The 19,784-nt window shown below is 39.1% G+C and overlaps 1 protein-coding gene across 5 annotated transcripts in view; it reads right to left on the bottom strand.

Annotated features, from left to right (window-relative positions):
- The window catches only part of LOC112156776 (prolactin receptor), a 65,161-nt gene extending 45,926 nt beyond the window's left edge, over positions 1-19,235 (bottom strand). Inside the window, exon 1 of one of the 5 annotated variants that reach the window (XM_024289128.2) lies at positions 18,533-19,235. The gene's annotated coding sequence lies outside the window, so the exon portion shown is untranslated. Of the gene's footprint in view, positions 1-1,318; positions 2,237-15,907; positions 17,043-18,532 lie in introns of those variants that run through there. The other 4 variants (XM_024289127.2, XM_024289131.2, XM_024289130.2 and 1 more) reach the window with 4 other exon arrangements.
- Positions 19,236-19,784: the final 549 nt, after the last annotated feature.

The raw sequence follows: 19,784 nt of genomic DNA, 5'->3' as shown, positions 1-19,784 counted from the left end.
TTGACGGAATAAAATATAATAATAAGAATAATAAAATATAATAAAGAATTACAACAACATACTCTGATTGCTTTCAGCAATCAGACAAATATTACAGTGTTTTTAAACAGAACATGTGACATATAGGAACGTTTTTATTTAAAGATTAGAGCTAGCTACATTTTGGAAGCGCTAACATCCCCTTTTGTACAAATGTTTAAATGGTGAATTTTATTCCTAATGCTAAACTGTAAATTTATTCAACAAGCGCACGATTCCCTAACAAACTCACATCATATAACAATAAGGAGATATTTTTCAAACATTTCACTTCCTGTTTAAAGGAAGAATAAGTTTTTGTTAGAGTTACAATTAGCGTTTAAGGTTAAATTCAATTTAATATTGCTTTGAAACATTCTTCTTTGTCTCTTAATGTAAAATACAATGATAAACCTGTTGACAAATATATACAAAAAAAATCTTCATATTTTTTTTAACTATAAGACGGTTTGGAATAAAAGTCGAAGACATTTTTTGATTTATTACGAGAACATAAACAGTTAATCTTGAAAAGCAAATCCTAATATTGGAATAGATAACAATAACATATGCACACAGTTATGCTAATTTAGCTTCATAGCATATTAGCTAAACGTATGAACAATTTTTTTAAACAACCATAGTATAGAGAACATGCTAACTAATCAAATTTACTCCACATATCATTTCAAATCACTAAATCTGTTGAATTTGTCACTTTGGAACAATTTCGCTAAGTCCGGGATAAGACTGAGCCGCATTTCTTCTTCTATGTTGCTGTCAGTAGCAAAAATACTGATAGACGCATCTACAGTGCCCTCTAGTGGTTGTCAAGAATTATTATTTTTTAAATTGAATTTAATTCACACCTGATTATAAGTCATTCTCTGAGCTAAACTCTGTACAAAATTCTGAGAAATACATTTTGTGTTTGCACCAGCATTAAGTTGTGGATCCTCTAGGTGGCGCTGCAATCAAAAGCTAAACATTAAAGAGTTACAGGTTTGTCTTGCCTATTTTTTCCATTTTTTTTTTTTTTTTTTTTTTTTTAAGAAAAAGGTTGAAATCTAATAGGTCACATGACCAGCCTTCCTGGTTAGCATAGCAGTTAGCTACGTTTGTTGGAACAAAAGCAAATCTCATTTCACAGCCGTTTTGAAGCCCCAGTAAGACATTGGAAACTTTCACCAGAACGCTGATCAAATCACTTTAAGGAAAGGAAAAAAGGTTCAAAATACCAGGAGAGTCACGAAAGTATCAACAAGGAGAAACAAAAAAAGCCGTTAACCAACACACTCACCTCTTTTAAATCTTTTGTGTCCAAAGACTAAGAAATTCTCACACAGACAAACATTCAGGATCGTCTTGAGCTTCCAAATCACATGGTGCTAATGCTATTAACTCGTCTACTAGCACTATTTTCTGCAGTCTTGTCAGTTTAGCTAAGCGTCTGATGGAGTTTCAAGCTAGCTCTTAGCCTTTTAGCCCCCACCTGCAGAGGTTGTGGCTTTTTCTGTTCGTCATGGAGCAGGAAAGGCCGGGCGGCGTAAGTAAGATGCTGCTGCACTGTCTGGCCTTGACATCAACCGCCATGTGCAGATAGGTCTTATCTGGAGGATGTGCTGGGCAGCGTGGAGCCTCCACCCACCGCATTGCCCCGGGCATCACACAAACACAAACACACACAAACACACACACGCATGCACGGAGGAAACGCAGATCCGAGCAGACAGAGGCATTCGATCCACTGGGAGTCACATGTAATGTTTGGCGTAAACACCCAACAGCGTTATATAATCTCCCACCAACATGTCCTGTTGCTAATTAACCGACAGATAGTGGGCCGCCGTATCAACAACAGGTTGGGGCGAGCGCACAACGAGCATCCGCGGGGCAGGAGTTCACCGGTTAGACACGAGTGTTAATGCGGCAACTGCCGGGGTCGCATGTCAGCGCAGCTGCACAGATTAGCCCGCTTCATGGGAGCATCCCAGCAGCTCGGGTTCGTTTGTAGCGCAGGAACTGGAGTGAACAATCAAGTTTTTATTTTTATTTTCACTACCGATTTTCCTGTGTTTGCTGCGTGTTTTCCGACTGATGGCTCAAATGCGTGACCTCTCTCTGGAAAGTCTCGGCGCCAGCATTCACCTGGAGAAAGAGGCTGTTTCCACGGCAACCACAGGCCAATTAAATTGCTTTTAACCAAAAAAAAAAGTTGAAGACAAACATTTTTGATATTTACAAAATTGGTTTTGTACTGTCGTGGTCAGCAGGGAAACAGAGAGACAGGATATGAAGAAAAGTTCTTTGAGATTTAATGAAGAGAAGTCCTTGAAGAGAATGAAAGTGAGAGAAAAGTTCTTCTTTCAGGGGAATCTGAGCAGAAGAAGACCCTAAAGTGAGATTGACTTTAACAAATAGTACTGAAAAGTGCTTCAAAAGGTTATTATCCGGTCATTTTGAATAACTGAACACGTCAACTTATGTATTTTTGTACGAAGAGAAAGGTCTTTTTAAGTTGGAGGACCTTCACTTTGTCTATAAGGTCAAGAAGAATTCATAATGGATTTCTTATATTAAACTTCCAAGAATTCATGTTTTTTAAGTCTTTAAAGGCCCCGTCTGATAAAAATTATATTTTTTGTTTTTGTTCTGGCATTTTTCTAATGAAAGAGAACAAATGTAGTAAGAAATTGTTTTGTTTTTGCATTTCTGAGTATTCCTCCTTTTATATTGCTGTCAGTCAAACTGTCACCTTGACCGGGGCCAAGATTGCAATGTGCAAGTTCTCTGATCTGCCTGATTGATAAATGTGAGTTTTTTCGCAAGGTTTACAAAGTGAGAATGGGCTCATGCCACGGCTGGAGAAGCAGTTGCGTGGCCTGCTACAGGTGAAACGCAAGCTTCACTTGTGTAGGAGCAGCATACCCATAGAAAAAAAAATATGCCTGAACATTTTGGCTCAACAGCAGGGGTGTCAAACTTAATCCCGCAAGGGGTCAAAATCCCAAACACACCTTAGGTCACGGGCCGAATAGGATAAATATTTATTTAACACTTTAAAACTAGATTTTTAATACTTTAAAACATTAACTTTTTAACATAATTATGAACTAGATATATAGCATTACCTGCAATAATGCTAGTGTGAATGAGGTAAGCTGAATTTGTCCACTGAAGATGCTAGTACTGATAGTTGAAGATGATGAAATTGATAACTAAAAACACTGAAGTTCATAGCTGATAATGCTGAAATTGATGGCTAAAAACATTTAATCTGATAGCTGAAAACACTGAAGTTGATGGCTAAAAATGTTGAAGCTGATAGCTGAAAACGCTGTTGATAGCTAAAAACATTGAATCGGATAGTTAAAAACACTAAAGTTGATAGCTAAAAATGTTGAAGCTGATCGCTGAAGATGCTGAAATTGATAGCTAAAAACATTGAAACTAATGGCTGAAGATGGTGAAATTGATAGCTAAAAAAGTTGAAGCTAATAGCTGAAGATGGTGAAATTGATAGCTAAAAACGTTGACGCTAATAGCTGAAGATGCTGAAATTGATAGCTAAAACATTGAAGCTATTAGCTAAAGATGGTAAAATTGATAGCTAAAAACGTTGAAGCTGATAGCTGAAGATGCTGAAATTGATAGCTAAAAATTATGAAGCTAATAGCTGAAGATGCTGAAATTGATAGTTAAAAACGTCGAAGCTGATAGCTGAAGATGCTGAAATTGATAGCTAAAAATGTTGAAGCTAATAGCTGAAGATGCTGAAATGGATAGCTAAAAACGTTGAAGCTAATAGCTGAAGATGCTGAAATTGATAGCTAAAAACGTTGAAGCTGATAGCTGGAGATGCTTAAATTGATAGCTAAAAACATTGAATCTGATAGTTGAAAACACTGAAGATGATAGCTAAAAATGTTGAAGCTGATAGCTGAAAACACTGAAGTTGATAGCTAAAAACATTTAAGCTGGTCGCTGAAGATGCTGAAATTGATAGCTAAAAACATTGAAGCTATTAGCTAAAGATGGTAAAATTGATAGCTAAAAATGTCGAAGCTGATAGCTGAAGATGCTGAAATTGATAGCTAAAAATGATGAAGCTAATAGCTGAAGATGCTGAAATTGATAGCTAAAAACGTCAAAGCTGATAGCTGAAGATGCTGAAATTGATAGCTAAAAATGTTGAAGCTAATAGCTGAAGATGCTGAAATTGATAGCTGAAAATGTTGAAGCTAATAGCTGAAGATGCTGAAATTGATAGCTAAAAAAGTTGAAGCTGATAGCTGAAGATGCTGAAATTGATAGCTGAAATCACTTAAGCTAATAGATCAAAACGCTGAAGCAGATAGCCAGAATGTTAGCTAAATGCCAAATTAACCTAAAAATCAGTGGCGGGCCGTCAGGGCCTGCAAGGCCTTCTCTGCTGGCCTAAAAATATCTGAATCACAGACTGATATTATTATTTATTTCCGTGAATACGTATTCTATAATTCCAAATGCTCTGTCTTCGTCCTTTCATTGCTGTCTCCCTGGCTGCGCTGCTTCCAGACGTGTATTTTCCTATTTAAGCATTAACCAATCGCATTGCAGCACCATTTGTTGCTAGGGCCAAAGAAATCTGCCTGAAGGCCTTCACAATCAGTAGGCCCTGTAGCATAAAATAATGGTCCACCAAACTGTTGCTTCAACCAATCAGATCTGGAGGAGACCACGTGATAGGCCAGCTAGAAGGCCCACGGAAACGTCAGGATTTTCACGCGCTGTGATTGGATAATCGGAGAGTGTACTAGGAAGAGCCGGTAAACTGAATCTGTAGCGACCTGCACAGGCAAATATATCGAATTTAATAGCTGGTTTGTCAATCCACAATGGCTGAAGGAGGAGAAGAAATGGATTTGGTTGCAGACTTACTGTCAAAGCCGTTTTCAAGACGGACTTTTCAAGAAAAGCTGGACATTGTTAAGCGGGGTCGGGCAACTCCGAAGCTAGCAAGCCCCGTGTCCACTGCTTCTGTTGAACGGACATTCTCAGCCCTGAAGCGAATTAAAACTTATGCCAGAAATACGTCAGGGCAGGCTCGACTTTCAGCATTAGCTTCCATGGCGATAGAAAAGGACTTCTTGATGGAACTAAAACGCACGGATAATCTGCACGACAGAGTGATTGAAATCTTCTTGAAAGGATGGATTTTGTGTACAAATAATCCGGATTTTTGGTGAGTAAAATTTTGCTATATACCTAAATATTATTGCAATTTTATCAGGTTATTTTTTATGCTTTTTTTATGTGTGTGGCAGTTGTACCTGCAGTAAAAGTTTTATAGCCATAAAATAGTTAATGAGGGTTGGGTTGATTCAGATGGAGCACTACTGAAGGCCTAGGTGTGAAATGCACGGCCCGCCACTGCTAAAAATATAGGTTAGCCAAAACAGCTAGCATGAAACTGAAAGGATAGCTAAACTTAAAAAAAGCCCCCCAAAAATGGAAAAAAACTAAATTAGCCAAAACAGCTAGCGTGTAAATATTAGCCTAACTCCAAAACAACCTAAAAAACAAAAAAAAAAGCCTAAATTTGCCAAAACAGTTGGCATGTAGCTGAAATATTAGCTTAAGTCTACAATAGTCTAAAAAATGTTTTTAGTAAATGTCAAAATAGTCCAAAACACTAACAGAATGCCAATTTTTCAAAACTTCAAAATTGTAACTTTTGAACACAACTATACACAACAACGGATAGAATTACCCAGCGGGTCAGATCCGGCCCCCCGGGCCTTGACTTTGACCCATGTGCTCTACAGGAACACCTAACGACCTCAACATTTCATGAGGAACACCTGCATATATCATATATTTGTCCATATTTTCCCCACAGACAGCTCGTATCCACCTATAAGAGCAGCTGTCACTAAGACCGTCCTCATTCAGATCCTCTAAAGCTGCAGCTCTGTTGATTTTTATATGGGATTGACTCCGATGCTCGAACAGGTTTAACCTTTACGCACTAGAACCTTCATTGATTTCAATTCTCTTGACTGATTACCGGCTTAATAAAAAGTTAACCTGCAGAGGCCACTTTTGATGAGTTTAATCTTTTATATAAAGACCTGTAAAATGTTATGTCACGGAAATGACTTTCAAAATGGAATTATTGTGGGATGAGACAGAGAGGGAGGGATGAAAAAATGTTTTTATCAGTTTTTCCACCAAATTTTTCTCTTATTTTGGAATGCTGCTTGCCTACCGGTGAGTTGCCGTCATCTATCTGGTGATCTGCGACCTTCTGCGTTGAATTCTTGGCTGCAGATGAAATTTTGGGTTACCGCCAGCGGAGCAGCTGCGAGTTTTGGCTAGCCATGTGTTTGGCCTCAAACACTGTACCAACACATGTGGTGCACAACTTTACTAAAACTGACAAATCATAAAGAGCTCAATGCTGAGGGCGGATTCCCACGTACCTGCCAACAGAAAGGGATTACCGGCCTAAAAATGATGAATGTGGGTAAACCGCCTGTCATGTGGAAAGAATTGAACTCCAGGTTTTGGCCAGTTAACGGGATCATCTTAACTTCATAGATCAGTGTTGAGAGTGTTTGTTATTTAGAAAAAAATCAATGGAAATGAAGCTTCAGGGCAAACTGCAAGTCATTAAAAGGACGCAGAAGCAATTAATCATCAAATAATTCAATAATAACCCCCCCCCCCAAAGAATGGAGGTTAGTTAGTATCTGTATTTTAATTTGATTGTTCTCTGCAACATTTTATTTTTCAGCAGGAGAGAAGATAGTTAAGCTATTTAACATGGAAACCTCATAAACAGAGTGAAAAATGATGGTTATTTAGAACTATCCTGAATGGTGACAAAAGAGAGGAAGGCCATCACAAATAAAACGGAAAAATGAAAAAAGCCGAAGCATCACGACAAAAGGGGAAGCATGACGACAAAAGCTACAACAGAACGGAAATGATTTACAACATAAATTAAAAACGTCCTTTTTTTTTTTTTTAAGTTTCATTCAAGTTTCAAGCGGCTGCGGTACTCCAGCTCCATGGCTATGATGATTTTTGTATTTCAAATCAAGACAATAATAAAAAAAGCTACAGTTAGTTAAAAGAATAACAAAAAATCCCCGCAGCTCTCTTTGAACATTAACCCTTTGAACAGGACTATTCAAAGTTTCAAGCAGTGCAAATAGCTTGAAAATGATTGATTTCTTTTTTTTAAGTCAGTTATTATTTGCATTGTGAATCATTTCCGTTGTGTTGTGGATTTTGTCATTGTGCTTTGGCTTTTTTCGTTGCGCTTCAGGTTTTGTCATGCTTTGGCTTTTGTCGCTGTGCTTCAGATTTTGTTGTGTTTCGGCTTTTGTCGTTGTGCTTCGGCTTTTGTTGTGTTTCGGCTTTTGTCGTGTTTCGGCTTTTGTCGCTGTGCTTCGGCTTTTGTTGTGTTTCGGCCTTTGTTGTGTTTCGGCTTTTGTCGCTGTGCTTCGGCTTTTGTCGATTTTGCTTCGGCTTTTGTTGTTGCGATTCAGGTTTTGTCATGCTTTGGCTTTTGTCATGTTGTCAATTTTGTCGCTGTGTTGTGGATTTTGTCATTGTGCTTTGGCTTTTTTCGTTGCGCTTCAGGTTTTGTCATGCTTTGGCTTTTGTCGCTGTGCTTCAGATTTTGTTGTGTTTCGGCTTTTGTCGTTGTGCTTCGGTTTTTGTTGTGTTTCGGCTTTTGTTGTGTTTCGGCTTTTGTCGCTGTGCTTCGGCTTTTGTTGTGTTTCGGCTTTTGTTGTGTTTCGGCTTTTGTCGATTTTGCTTCGGCTTTTGTCGTGCTTTGGCATTTGTCGTTGTGTTGTGGATTTTGTTGTTTTGCTTTAGCTTCTGTTGTGCTTCAGCTTTTGTCTCTGTGCATTGGCTTTTGATGTCGTGCTTCGACTTTTGTCGTGCTTTGGCTTTTGTTGTGTTTCAGCTTTTGTCGCTGTGCTTCGGTTTTCGTTGTCCTGCTTCGACTATAGTCGCTGTGCTTCGGCTTTTGTTGTTGTGCTTCGAGTTTTGTCGTTGTGCTTCGGCTTTTGTTGCTGTGCTTCAGTTTTTGTTGTGTTGTGGCTTTTGTCGTTGTGTTGTGGATTTTGTTCCTGTGCTTCAGCTTTTGTTGTGTTTCGGCTTTTGTCGTTGTGTTTCTGCTTTTGTCGCTGTGCTTCGAATTTTGCAGATTTTGCTTCAGCTTTTGTCGTGCTTTGGCTTTTGTCGTTGCGATTAAGGTTTTGTCATGCTTTGGCTTTTGTCGTGTTGTCAATTTTGTCACTGTGTTGTGGATTTTGTCGTTGTGCTTCGGCTTTTGTCGATTTTGCTTTGGCTTTTGTCGTGCTTTGGCTTTTGTCATTGTGTTGTGGATTTTGTTGTTTAGCTTTAGCTTCTGTTGTGCTTCAGCTTTTTTCGCTGTGCCTTGGCTTTTGTTGTCGTGCTTCGACTTTTGGCGTGCTTCGGCTTTTGTTGTGTTTCGGCTTTTGTCACTGTGCTTCGGTTTTCGTTGTCCTGCTTTGACTATTGTCGCCGTGCTTCGGCTTTTGTTGTTGTGCTTCAAGTTTTGTCATTGTGCTTCGACTTTTGTTGTTGTCCTTTAGCTTTTGTTGTGTTTCTGCTTTTGTTGCTGTGCTTCAGTTTTTGTTGTGTTTCGGCTTTTGTCACTGTGCTTCGGTTTTCGTTGTCCTGCTTCGACTATTGTCGCTGTGCTTTGGCTTTTGTTGTTGTGCCCCTTTAGCTTTTGTTGTGTTTCGGCTTTTGTTGCTGTGCTTCAGTTTTTGTTGTGTTTCGGCTTTTGTCGCTGTGCTTCGGCTTTTGTTGTCGTGCTTCGGCTTTTGTCGTTCTATTTTGGCTTTTGTCGTTGAGTTGTGTCTTTTGCATTTATGTAAACCTTGTCGGTCACTGTAAATAAATGATCGCAAATCCAATTTGTGCAATTTCTTAGTTGATGGAAACACAGCAACAGTTAGACCGTCAATACTAACGATCCAACAATTCAATTATCCTATAATTCGGTTTGAATCTAAATTTTTGAGTTTTTGTTTCTTTGATTTACTTGTGTATTAGTGTAAACATACTGGTGTGCAGGACTTGGCTGAATGGGTTTTACTTTGGTTCAGTTTAAACTGAGAATTATATTTTGATTTAGATTCATTTCAATCAGAAATAAAAAGAAACACCTATATCCATTACCTACCAAAAAATAAATAAATAAATATACGCAGACGTTAAATTCAAAACAGTATTTTTGGTTTACTTTCAAACCATAATGTGACTGTGATCTTTGCAACGTAAATCCAAAAAAAAAAAAAAAAGTAATGTCAATAAATGCAAAGTAATAGAAACTCTCAAAATAACATTGTTAACCTGACTGAAGGTCAAGACTGAAAAACACTGCGTGATGTAAGAAAAACAATGCTTGTGCACGACAGTGTTGGTACCAATTGTCAAGATTGCAGGCAAATGGAGGGCTCTGATCATAACTTTGAGTGGTTGCCGTGGCAACGTTGTGCATGCGGTGAAGTGCAACCATCCTTCAAATTTCCAAAGAGGGAACAGGATTTAAGAGAAACACAAACGTAAAGCCTGAAGAAGCTGGTTTAAAAGAGCAGATGTATGCATGAAAGCACTCACCAATAAAAATCTAAAGTGCTGCCCCCGGTGGCAGAGACGAGTCACTTCCACTTGAAAGGATCGCATGCAGTAAAGCGTCGAAGCCTTTATTGAGTTCTGCTTCAATATTCTCTGACCTGTTTTTCCTTTCGAGTGTGCAGTTAATTAGATTATCTCTGCTCGCCAAAAAAAAAAAAGAAGCACGATTTCCCCCCAGAGAAACAAACAAGCTGCCTGCAGCGTTCTCTGAGACGCTCCTTAATGAATACATGATGTTAAATGTCATATGACGCGAGTCGCCCTATAGAGTCAAACGTCTGTGGTTAAACGGATTTTCTCCTCCACAGACATCAAATCGTCGGAATATCACGGAAACTCCCAGCAGCCCCTGCGACCCATCGCATAATGACTTCATTCTCTCTTTCGTACACATGATTGCGAGGCATGTGCGCCGCTTAGATCTTTTTCTGGACTTTCACGACCGGGCCTTAACACACGCGGTCATGTGAGGGGGGGGGGGTCTCTCTGCTTCAGAGCACAATAAATATATTATCCGGTTCCAGACTGGTCTTAAAATATGAAAATATGCAGCGTTTGGGTTCAGACAAACAGCCCTCGAGGGGAAACACACACAGATATCGGACAAGCAGAGCTGTGAGATCCCACTTATTAACTTCAAAAACTTTTTATTAACTGTTTCTCTAAAAAAAAAAACTTTCTGAAGGACAGTTTCTCAGTAGACGTTTTGTGATTGGAACATCTGCGTTCCTTTTAGCTAAATTAGACTCAAGGACGATTGGTTGTTTTAATTGGTTTCCTTTTTATTCTTAAATCTTTCATAGGACGAAGTTGCTTTGAAGACTTTGGAGTATTTCTAGCCTTCATTGGATTCAGATTGCTTTCACACTGCACTTTTAGGTGCCACTTGGTAACCTCTAGCCCAAGTGTGTCAAAGTCAAGGCCCGGGGGCCAGATACGGCCCTCTGGGTAATTCAATCCGGCCCTCCAGATCATTTTATTTATTATTTTTACGATGCTATCTTGCGCTATTTTCTAACTTAACATTTTTATGGATAGTAAAATGACTTAATGTTTAAGTTGATTTATTCTGGAATTATATTCCTACCTTTTTATGATTCATAATTATGTTAAAAAGTTACAGTTTTCGCCATTTACTAAGATTTTTAGGCTATTTTGGAGTTTAGGTAATATTTACACGCTAGCTGTTTTCGCTAATTTAGGCTTTTTTTTGTTTTCTAGGTTGTTTTAGACATTAGCAACATGCTAGCTTTTTTGGCTAATTTTTGGCTAATTTTGCCTAATTTTTGCCAATTTTTCATTTTTGTTAGGCTATTTTGAAGTTTGGCTATTTTTTCAGCTACATGTTTTGGCTAACTTAAGTTTTTTTATTTTTTTAGGCTTATTTGGCATTTAGCTAATATTTTTAGCTGGCTATTAGCTTTGGCATTTTTAGCATCAGCTTTAGCGTTTTTAGCTATTAATTTCAGCATCTTCAGCTATCAGCTGCCAAATTCAGCTTACACCATTCACACTATTATTCCAGGTAATTCTATATATCTAGTTCATAATTATGATAAAAAGTTATGCTTTTAATGTTATAAAAATTAAGTTTGAGGGTGTTCAATAAACATTTATCCTGTTCAGCCCGTGACATAAGGTGTGTTTTGGATTTTGGACCCTTGTGCGACTGAGTTTGACACCCCTGCTGTAGCCTTTTCATTGATGATGGAAGAAGAAAAAGTAAAAAGCTCAAGTGGAATTCAGTCATTTTAATAAAAAGTTTGATTACAGTCGTACACAGTACTCTGGATGTCTACAAATATAGTCCTCAACGTGGGTCATGTGTGGAACCGCTCCCCATGGGTCTTAATACCTTAAATAGTCGTCTTTATCAAATGTACACCTCGAGTGGTCAGTGTTGTCCCTACTCCTGCCAACAAGGTCATTTACGGCTTTGTTTTTCAATAGAAAAGTGCTGGTTAGGTCCTTGAAACTGCCCCAGACTGGTTCAAACTGGTTTGGGGCTTCATGTGGGTTAATGTAAAAATCCATTCATCAATTTGTCAATATCAAAGTATAAAAGTGTTATGTTCTATAAAATTATTAAAAATCCTTCATGTAACATAGATTAAAAGTATAAAAAAGCCTTTTTTTAGTATAGAAACCTTCACTTAGCAGCTAACTTAACTTTCTGAGTGGGACTGTTGGAAAAGTAACAACCATGACACTAAAACAAAAAAAAAAAAAAAATAGTAACAATTCTGGGGAAAAAAAGGCGGTAAGAGATGAACTTTCCGCATATATACCATTTTCCTCCGCTGCAGTAGAGCCAGGTCAGTGCACGCTCGGGAGCCGTTCCCATGACAACACATCACACTACTACTACTATAGTCTACTACTATAGTCTACTATTGGATCAATTAACAAAAGTTCTGTAATTTGCTGCATTTAAAATTTTTCGTTTCTTATCAAATATCAATTTTGAGTTGAGGATTTATTCAACTTAAAAATGTAATTAAACAGACTAATATTTGTAACTGTAACAAATTACTGAACTTTAGTCAATTGATACCACGTTTCACTTTTTACAGTGTATCAAAATTTGTGAAAAACAATGATTTAAACTTAAAGCTATAACGGTAATAATTAATATTAAATGATTAAACATTTATTTATTTTTTTGTGACCATGTTACAAGTAGGATTATGTCCTTTGAGTTTTGTTGCCGTAACAATCCTTACTAGACACCTCAAAGGGTGTAATGCCTTACATATTAGAAAAATTAGATTAACACAATTAAAAGACATCCTAAATAGCTTGTAATTAATTAATTGGGATTAATGTGATATTTACATCTCTTTAAAAAAAGCTTAACAAAAGAAAAATGGTATGTCCTGCTTCATCAGCATTATACTACATTAAGGTTTGCTTACATTAGGTTGTTGCCATGGTGAAATAATTAAAGCTTTTATTTTAAACTTTGGGGAGATTGTCCATTTTTCTTCCTACTTTTTTCCTTTTATTGCACTGATGCACTTTGTATAGACGGTCCCTGTGCACTGACATGGCTGTGGGGGAAAAAGCCAGAGCTCTAAAAGAACTTAAATAAAAAAAAGGATTACTTTTTACAAACAATTGAGTCAGCATCATTACAAAAGCTAGAAATCATTTCCTCTTAATACAAATGTTTGGTTGACAAGTTAATGATCCTGAAAGTCTGAATCTGGGAAAGTCGACAGTGTGTGCAAGTCTGGCCAAGATTTAGAACCAAGTGTTGTGAATTTCTCAGCTTAAAATAAATTAAAAATAAAAAACATAACAAAAAAATAGCAATTTAAATATATATATATATATATATATATATATATATAAAGAGAGAGAGAGAGAGAGTGAGAGAGTGAGAGAGAGAGATCAAATTCGAGCACATTTATCTGTAAACAAGAGTCATACAAACAGCCAAAGTGTAGAAGAGTCATCTACGAGTCATCTCTACCAGAGTACCGCTCATCTAATTTACAAACAGAATGCTAACGCGGCTAACATTTAGCTATGTGGGTCTGTTTTGAAACAAGGTTGGGAGTTAGCATAGTCACTGTAACATTTTTATATCGGTATCCGTCTGCTTTTTTACGTATTACAAACAGTGTTGGGAGTTACAGGTATTGCGATCATGCTAACATGGCTAATACTTCAAACGTGACTTACATCTAGCATCTTGGTGTTTTCTTTTTATGTTAGCGTGTTTTTATGTATTGCTAACAAGGTTAGGAGTTATTGTAATTACTGTAACATTTGTTGAAACAGCATAAGTCTGTTTTTTTTTGCATTTTGAAGGCAAGGTTGGGAGTTACAGGTTTTGAGAACATGCTAACATGGCTAACACTTTGAACACAATTAACGTCTAGCAAGTTGCACTGTGTTTTTTATGTATTACTAACAAGGTCGATAGTTAGCAAAGTCAAAGTAACATTTGTTGTACATGCTAACATGGCTAACACTTCTAACACAGCTAACGTGTAGCATGTTTGACTGTTTTTTTGTTATTTTGTTTTTTTGTTTTTAATGTGTGACTAACCAGGTTGTAAGTTAGCATAGTCACGGTAATATTAATTTTAACAACATCATTTTTTTTTTTTTTTTTACCTGTTACAAACAAGGGCTGCACGGTGGCGCAGTGGTTAGCGCTCTTGCCTCACAGCGAGAAGGCCCCGGTTCGAATCCCGGCTGGGACCTTTCTGTGTGGAGTTTGCATGTTCTCCCCGTGCATGCGTGGGTTTTCACCGGGGACTCCGGCTTCCTCCCACCGTCCAAAAACATGCTTCATAGGTTAATTGGTGACTCTAAATTGCCCCTAGGTGTGAATGTGAGAGTGAATGTGTGTGATTGAGGCCCTGAGACAGACTGGCGACCTGTCCAGGGTGTACCCCGCCTGCGCCCATCAGTAACCGGGATAGGCTCCGGCACCCCGCGACCCCGAAAGGGACAAAGCGGCCAAGAAGATGGATGGATAGATGTCACAAACAAGTTGAAGATTTACAGGAATTGCAAACATGCTAACATGGCTAACACTTCAACCACAACTGAAGGTTTGGGTGTTGGAATGTTTTTTTTTTTTTTACGTGTTACTAACAACATCAGGAGTTAGCGTAGTCATGGTAACATTTGTTTATGCAGCATAATTCTGTTAATTACATGTTGCAAACAAGGTTGGGAGTTACAGATATTGTGAACATGCTAACATGGCTAACACTTCTAACACAACTAACGTCTAGCATGTCAGACTGTTTTTTTTTTTTTTTTTTTTAACGTGTTACTATCCACGTTGGAAGTTAGCGTAGCCATGGTAACATTAATTTTAACAGTATCTTTTTTTTTTTTTTTTTCCTGTTGCAAACAAGTTTCAAATTTACAGGTTTTGAGAACATGCTAACACGGCTAACACTTCTGCCACAACTAATGAAAAGTTAGCGATTAAAGCAATTGAACGACTGTGTTTGTTTAGTTTTTTACGTGTTACAAACAAGGTTAGGAGTTAGCATAGTAACGGTGACGTTTGTTTATGCAGCATAGGTCTATTTTTTTTACATGTTACAGATATTGCGAATACGCTAACATAGCTAACGTTTTTAAGGCAGATAACTTTTATGGTGTTGCTAACAACTTCCAGACTTTAAACATTAAACAAATAAAGAGCATACAACAAAAATGTTGAAAGTGAAAACTAAATATTTTAGTTTATCTGACATTTATTTAAAACTTTAAAAAGATAAAATCTTATTTAAAAAAAATGTTTTTCTAGGTTGCAATGTTTTCTTGTTATGGTTGTCCTGCGGGTATATGAAAGTGTTAAGCTGCCTCCGTTTCCAAAGCTCCATCTTCACAGCTGTACTCTGACTCATGGCCACACATCCTTCTTGTTTTTTATCTGATGAGCGTCCATACGGAATACTTTCGTGTTCGAAAGCTTTTTTCTGACAGATTTGATTGAAAATTCTTGCATTATAAAAATAGATATTTTCTGTTTTTTATAAAAATAGATATTTTCTGTTTTAGATAGCAGATGGGGCTGCACGGTGGCGCAGTGGTTAGCGCTCTCGCCTCACAGCGAGAAGGCCCCGGTTCGACTCCCGGCTGGGACCTTTCTGTGTGGAGTTTGCATGTTCTCCCCGTTCATGCGTGGGTTTTCACCGGGGACTCCGGCTTCCTCCCACCGTCCAAAAACATGCTTCATAGGTTCATTGGTGACTCTAAATTGTCCCTAGGTGTGAATATAAGAGTGAATGTGTGTTATTGAGGCCCTGCGACAGACTGGCGACCTGTCCAGGGTGTACCCCGCCTTCGCCCTTCAGTAGCCGGGATAGGCTCCGGCAACCCCGCGACCCCGAAAGGGACAAAGCGGTCAGGAAAATGGATGTATGGATGGATAGATAGCAGATGAGGAAAAAAAGATGTTTTGCGATTGAGCTAAAGGTCAAGGGTCAACAAATCAAAGTAAAAGATGCATTAGGATTGCCAGTGTTAACAATGAAAAACGCTAATTGAGCAAAACCTGAAAACAAGACCACCGTTCATCAATAAATCCTCAACTTGAGCATCAACAGGTCAGAGCCGTCCACAAACTCGTGAGGGAAAATGATCAGAGAATTTACTTTGAATTTTTAATGCAGTTCTGTCTGTTTTGCATGAGGAGGATCAATCTGTTCTGGAGAAAGAAGAAAAAAAGAAACCATCATCTGACCAGTCTGCACCGCAGCAAGAATATCTTCAAAGGCTGAGGGGGCTGCGAAGGTGAGACCAGGATTGAAGTCTGCATGAGGCAAATAAATTAAAGATGTGCTCTGAAACGGCTCACGGATCAACAGCAGTTAGCAGCTCTTTACAAGACGGAGCTCAAAGCGTTTCCAGAAAACATGGTGTTTATCTGAGCGTCTGGCAGCAGCCGAGGGGTTCTGACGGTTTCTTATCTGAAGCAACACATGGGGTCAATGGAGGAGGTGTGTGAGAGAGGGGGTGTGGAGGCAGGTTGAGTTAGAAGGTATTCATTTCACGTAGAAACAAGGGGAAAAATTCAAGAAATTAACAGCACAGTCAAAACTCCAATCACATTTTCATTGTCAGTGGTCTCTTAATAATCCTGTTTTTAGCCAAAATCCAAAAATCTAAAACATAGTTTCTGCAGAGCGGCTGTAGTGTTTTAGAGCTTTACCTTTGCGCAGAGCATCCCCGCCCCCTTCCCCTCTCCAAAGCTAAGAGCTCTCCGTTTCTCTCCCGCTAGCTTACAGCCCCTCGTAGCCCTAAGCAAGCATTACCGATGCAACAAAATGGTACAAGTTTTGAGAAAATTAAAGATCTAAAAATATGATTTTCTGCACTCTAAGTCGCACTTTGTCGGAGAAAAGTGCGACATTTCTGAACAACTTCACCAAGCCCCACATAAGTTCACACTGTCCTCAGCAACGGGTGTTCAAACTGCCACTTCCAATGAAAAGTCTATGCAAATGTGTGTTTTGGGCTTCCACCATCAAGAGTAGCTCGGCAAGTTTCTACGATTGTTTTTGTACTCTACGTACAAAATGTCATTAAATATGCGTTTAAAATGTATCTGGGTCGATTTTGACCAATCAGGGAGTTGGGCGTGACGTATGGGTAGTGTCCGCTTGAAAATCGATCATGGAGGCAATTTGTGACAAGATGGAATTTCTAAGACACCAAGCCTTTCATATATCGGAATAGAGCTGTGAAAGATAAAGCCTGGAGTGAGATTTATGAGATTTGTACCGGCTTGACGTTTCGCACCGAGCCTCTAGGTGGCAGACATGTGCTAGTAAACAATAAAAGAAGAAGCTCCTCCCCACCATGGGCTAAAAATGCATTGAAAATCCTGCTTTTGCTGCATTCTTGATTGTGCGACGCATGCGCTAGCAGTAGCAAATACTGATACACACCTTCATAGCCCTCTAGTGGTTGTTGGCAAAAAAAATAGTGAAGATTTGAGCTTATTTCTTTTTTAACCCTTGTGCTCTCTTAAAAGTGGGGTCATCTGGACCCCACAAGACAGTGCGCTGAACGTATTTTTTCAATATTTTTTTATCTTCACTGGTGTCCATGGAGACATTAAATCCTGTCATCCATTGGTGGGAACACACATCAATAAAAGGGCGGGGTCATCTGGACCCCATAAAAAAGCACAAGGGTAAAAAATCACATATAAGTCGCACCCAGTGCCAACCTATCTAAAATACGGAACTTATACTAATGAAAAACACAGTGGGCTGTTGACCGAACCTAAGGTAACAGCACCCTTACCTGGAGCCTTAACCCTAGCCTGGTCCATGGACCGAACCTCGGGACGCCGCCGGCGCCGGTAGCCTAACCCGGTTCCCTAACCCTAGTCTGGGCTGTTGACCAAACCTCAGGTAACAGCACCCTAACCCAGTACCTTAACCCTAGCCTGGTCCATGGACCGAACCTCGGGACGCGAACTGTACCATACCCTAAGCCTAGCCTGGTCCGTGTCTGGTACCATGTCCAAAACCTGTACCAATCCGCGTACGGTACCAATCCACGTCCAATGCCAATCAACGTTCAGTATCAGGTTAAGGTGAGGGTCAGGATACTGGTGCGGTTCACGTCCAGTACCGGTTCGCGGCCCTGAGGTTGGGGGAGCCTTGATTTCACTGGAACAGCCAGCACATAAAGAAAAACGGCGAGTTGGAGACACACAAAATATCAATTTTTGACACGGAGGGTCCTTAACCATGCTTCAATATGTGGCAACTCAGGAATGAATATGTGTCGGTCCTTACGAGTGGAAAAAACAAAAAAAAAAAACAAAAACACAATTTTCTGTAAAGACACAACATCTTGCATTGATTACCACTGAGACAAATGCAAACCCAAAGGCAGTGAACATCCCTAACTCGTTTGGTGTGAAAATGGGTACAAGTGTTCTGATTTGCCGGAAGAGGGAATCATCTGAGGACTATCACATGTTCACATCTGACGGGAAACACTACCAAAAAAAAAAAAAAAAAAAAACTCCACAGACTTCAGATCTCCCAAACAGAAATGATCAAACTGATTTTGCAGTGGAAATCAAAGGCAAAGTCAATATTGCAGCTGAAACAACTAATGAGGAGGAAAGAAATGCAAGATTAGATCCTAAATAAGTTCAAAAAATAAATGGAAGCAACAGAAAATTGGTCAAAATGAGGAATTACGTTGATTTTTAAACAGTTTTCCATTAAAACAAAACTTTATAAATCTGACAAATCCTCAACAAAACGATGAATTAAAGTGTTTTCATGCTATACCTTTAATTTAATGAAGTTTCACCAAAAACATTGAAGTTCTTTAGGCGCACCTGAGCAGCAGCAGCAGCTTAGATCAAAGGAATCCTTCTGACCTCGCGCGCAGGTAAACCGCTTGTTGAGCCTTCCTCCTCCTTCTTCCCCGCGTGCAGCTTCTTCTTCTTCGCCGCCGCGCGCGCGCTTCCTCGGAGACAGAAAGGCTCCGGGCTGGAGGATGAGGTCCGCTCGATCCGCCGCTTCCAGCCGCAGGACGAGCGCGCCGTTCCCCCGCCGTCAGCTGATGCTGGTCTGAGCCCGCCGCCCTGCCCTGCCCTGCCTCCCCTCCTCCCTTTAGTAAGGAGCTTTGCCTCCACCTGATCCCGCGTCATCCGCCAAACACCAGCTGGAGCTCCTGACCCTCCCCGCAGCGCCGGACCCCCTTTTACTTCAGCAAATAAACATTACGGACTAACGTCACGTGATGCTAAAGCAGAAAAAAATATAGTTTCATGTTTCAAAATAATAAAACTGTTGCTTCGAAGCGACATTTAACAGAGTCAGGTCGTTGAGCCGAGTGACCAGAGGGGGCGCTGTTTCCCGCCCTGTGGGACTGGAGCACGCGCTCTCCTCCTGGTTAGGCAGGAGAACAGGAGGTGAAGAATTAGTTTACCTCTGTGGGGGTCAAGGAATATCATATATTTAAAATTAAGGTTGTAATATTATGATGAAGTGTATTTATTTTTAAAAAGTCGAATTTACTGTGATTTTTTAAAATTAATTTCTATACTATATTGTTTTGAAATATTCGTGGATTTACGTTTATTTTTGGTCCCATACATATTAGCATGTTAGCAAATGACTTGCATTTACAGTCACATGGCACTTCCTCCACAGTAAAGTGTCAGTTGTATTTCTTTTTTTCCAGTACTTTCCGCGCTAAAAAAACGCACTTAATGTTTTTAAAAATAAAACGACAGTGCAAATAATAATCTAAAAAGCCTGTTTTTGGAATAATTCGGTTGTACACATGAAACATTTTGAGATCTACACAGCGCTCTGTCAAAATATCAGTCTGCTTTTTAAAGAGTTGAAAGATGCTAACGTGGCTAAGATGTAGCAATGTCAAAGTGTTTTTTTATTTTGTTGTTGTTTTTTTTATGTGTTGGTAACAAGGTCTGGAGTTAGCATACTCAGAGTAATCTTTATATTAGCGATATCAGAATGTTTTTTATGAATTTCGAACAAGGTCAGGTGTTATTGTAAATATGCTAACCAATGTGTATCTGTGTCAAACTGTGTTTTTTGTGAGTGTTTCTAACAAGGTTG

Source organism: Oryzias melastigma, linkage group LG2, assembly GCF_002922805.2.
Source record: "Oryzias melastigma strain HK-1 linkage group LG2, ASM292280v2, whole genome shotgun sequence".
Classification (NCBI taxonomy): Eukaryota; Metazoa; Chordata; class Actinopteri; order Beloniformes; family Adrianichthyidae; genus Oryzias; species Oryzias melastigma.
Note: the sequence above shows the minus strand (reverse complement) of the source record. Positions and strands in the feature narration are given on the sequence as shown.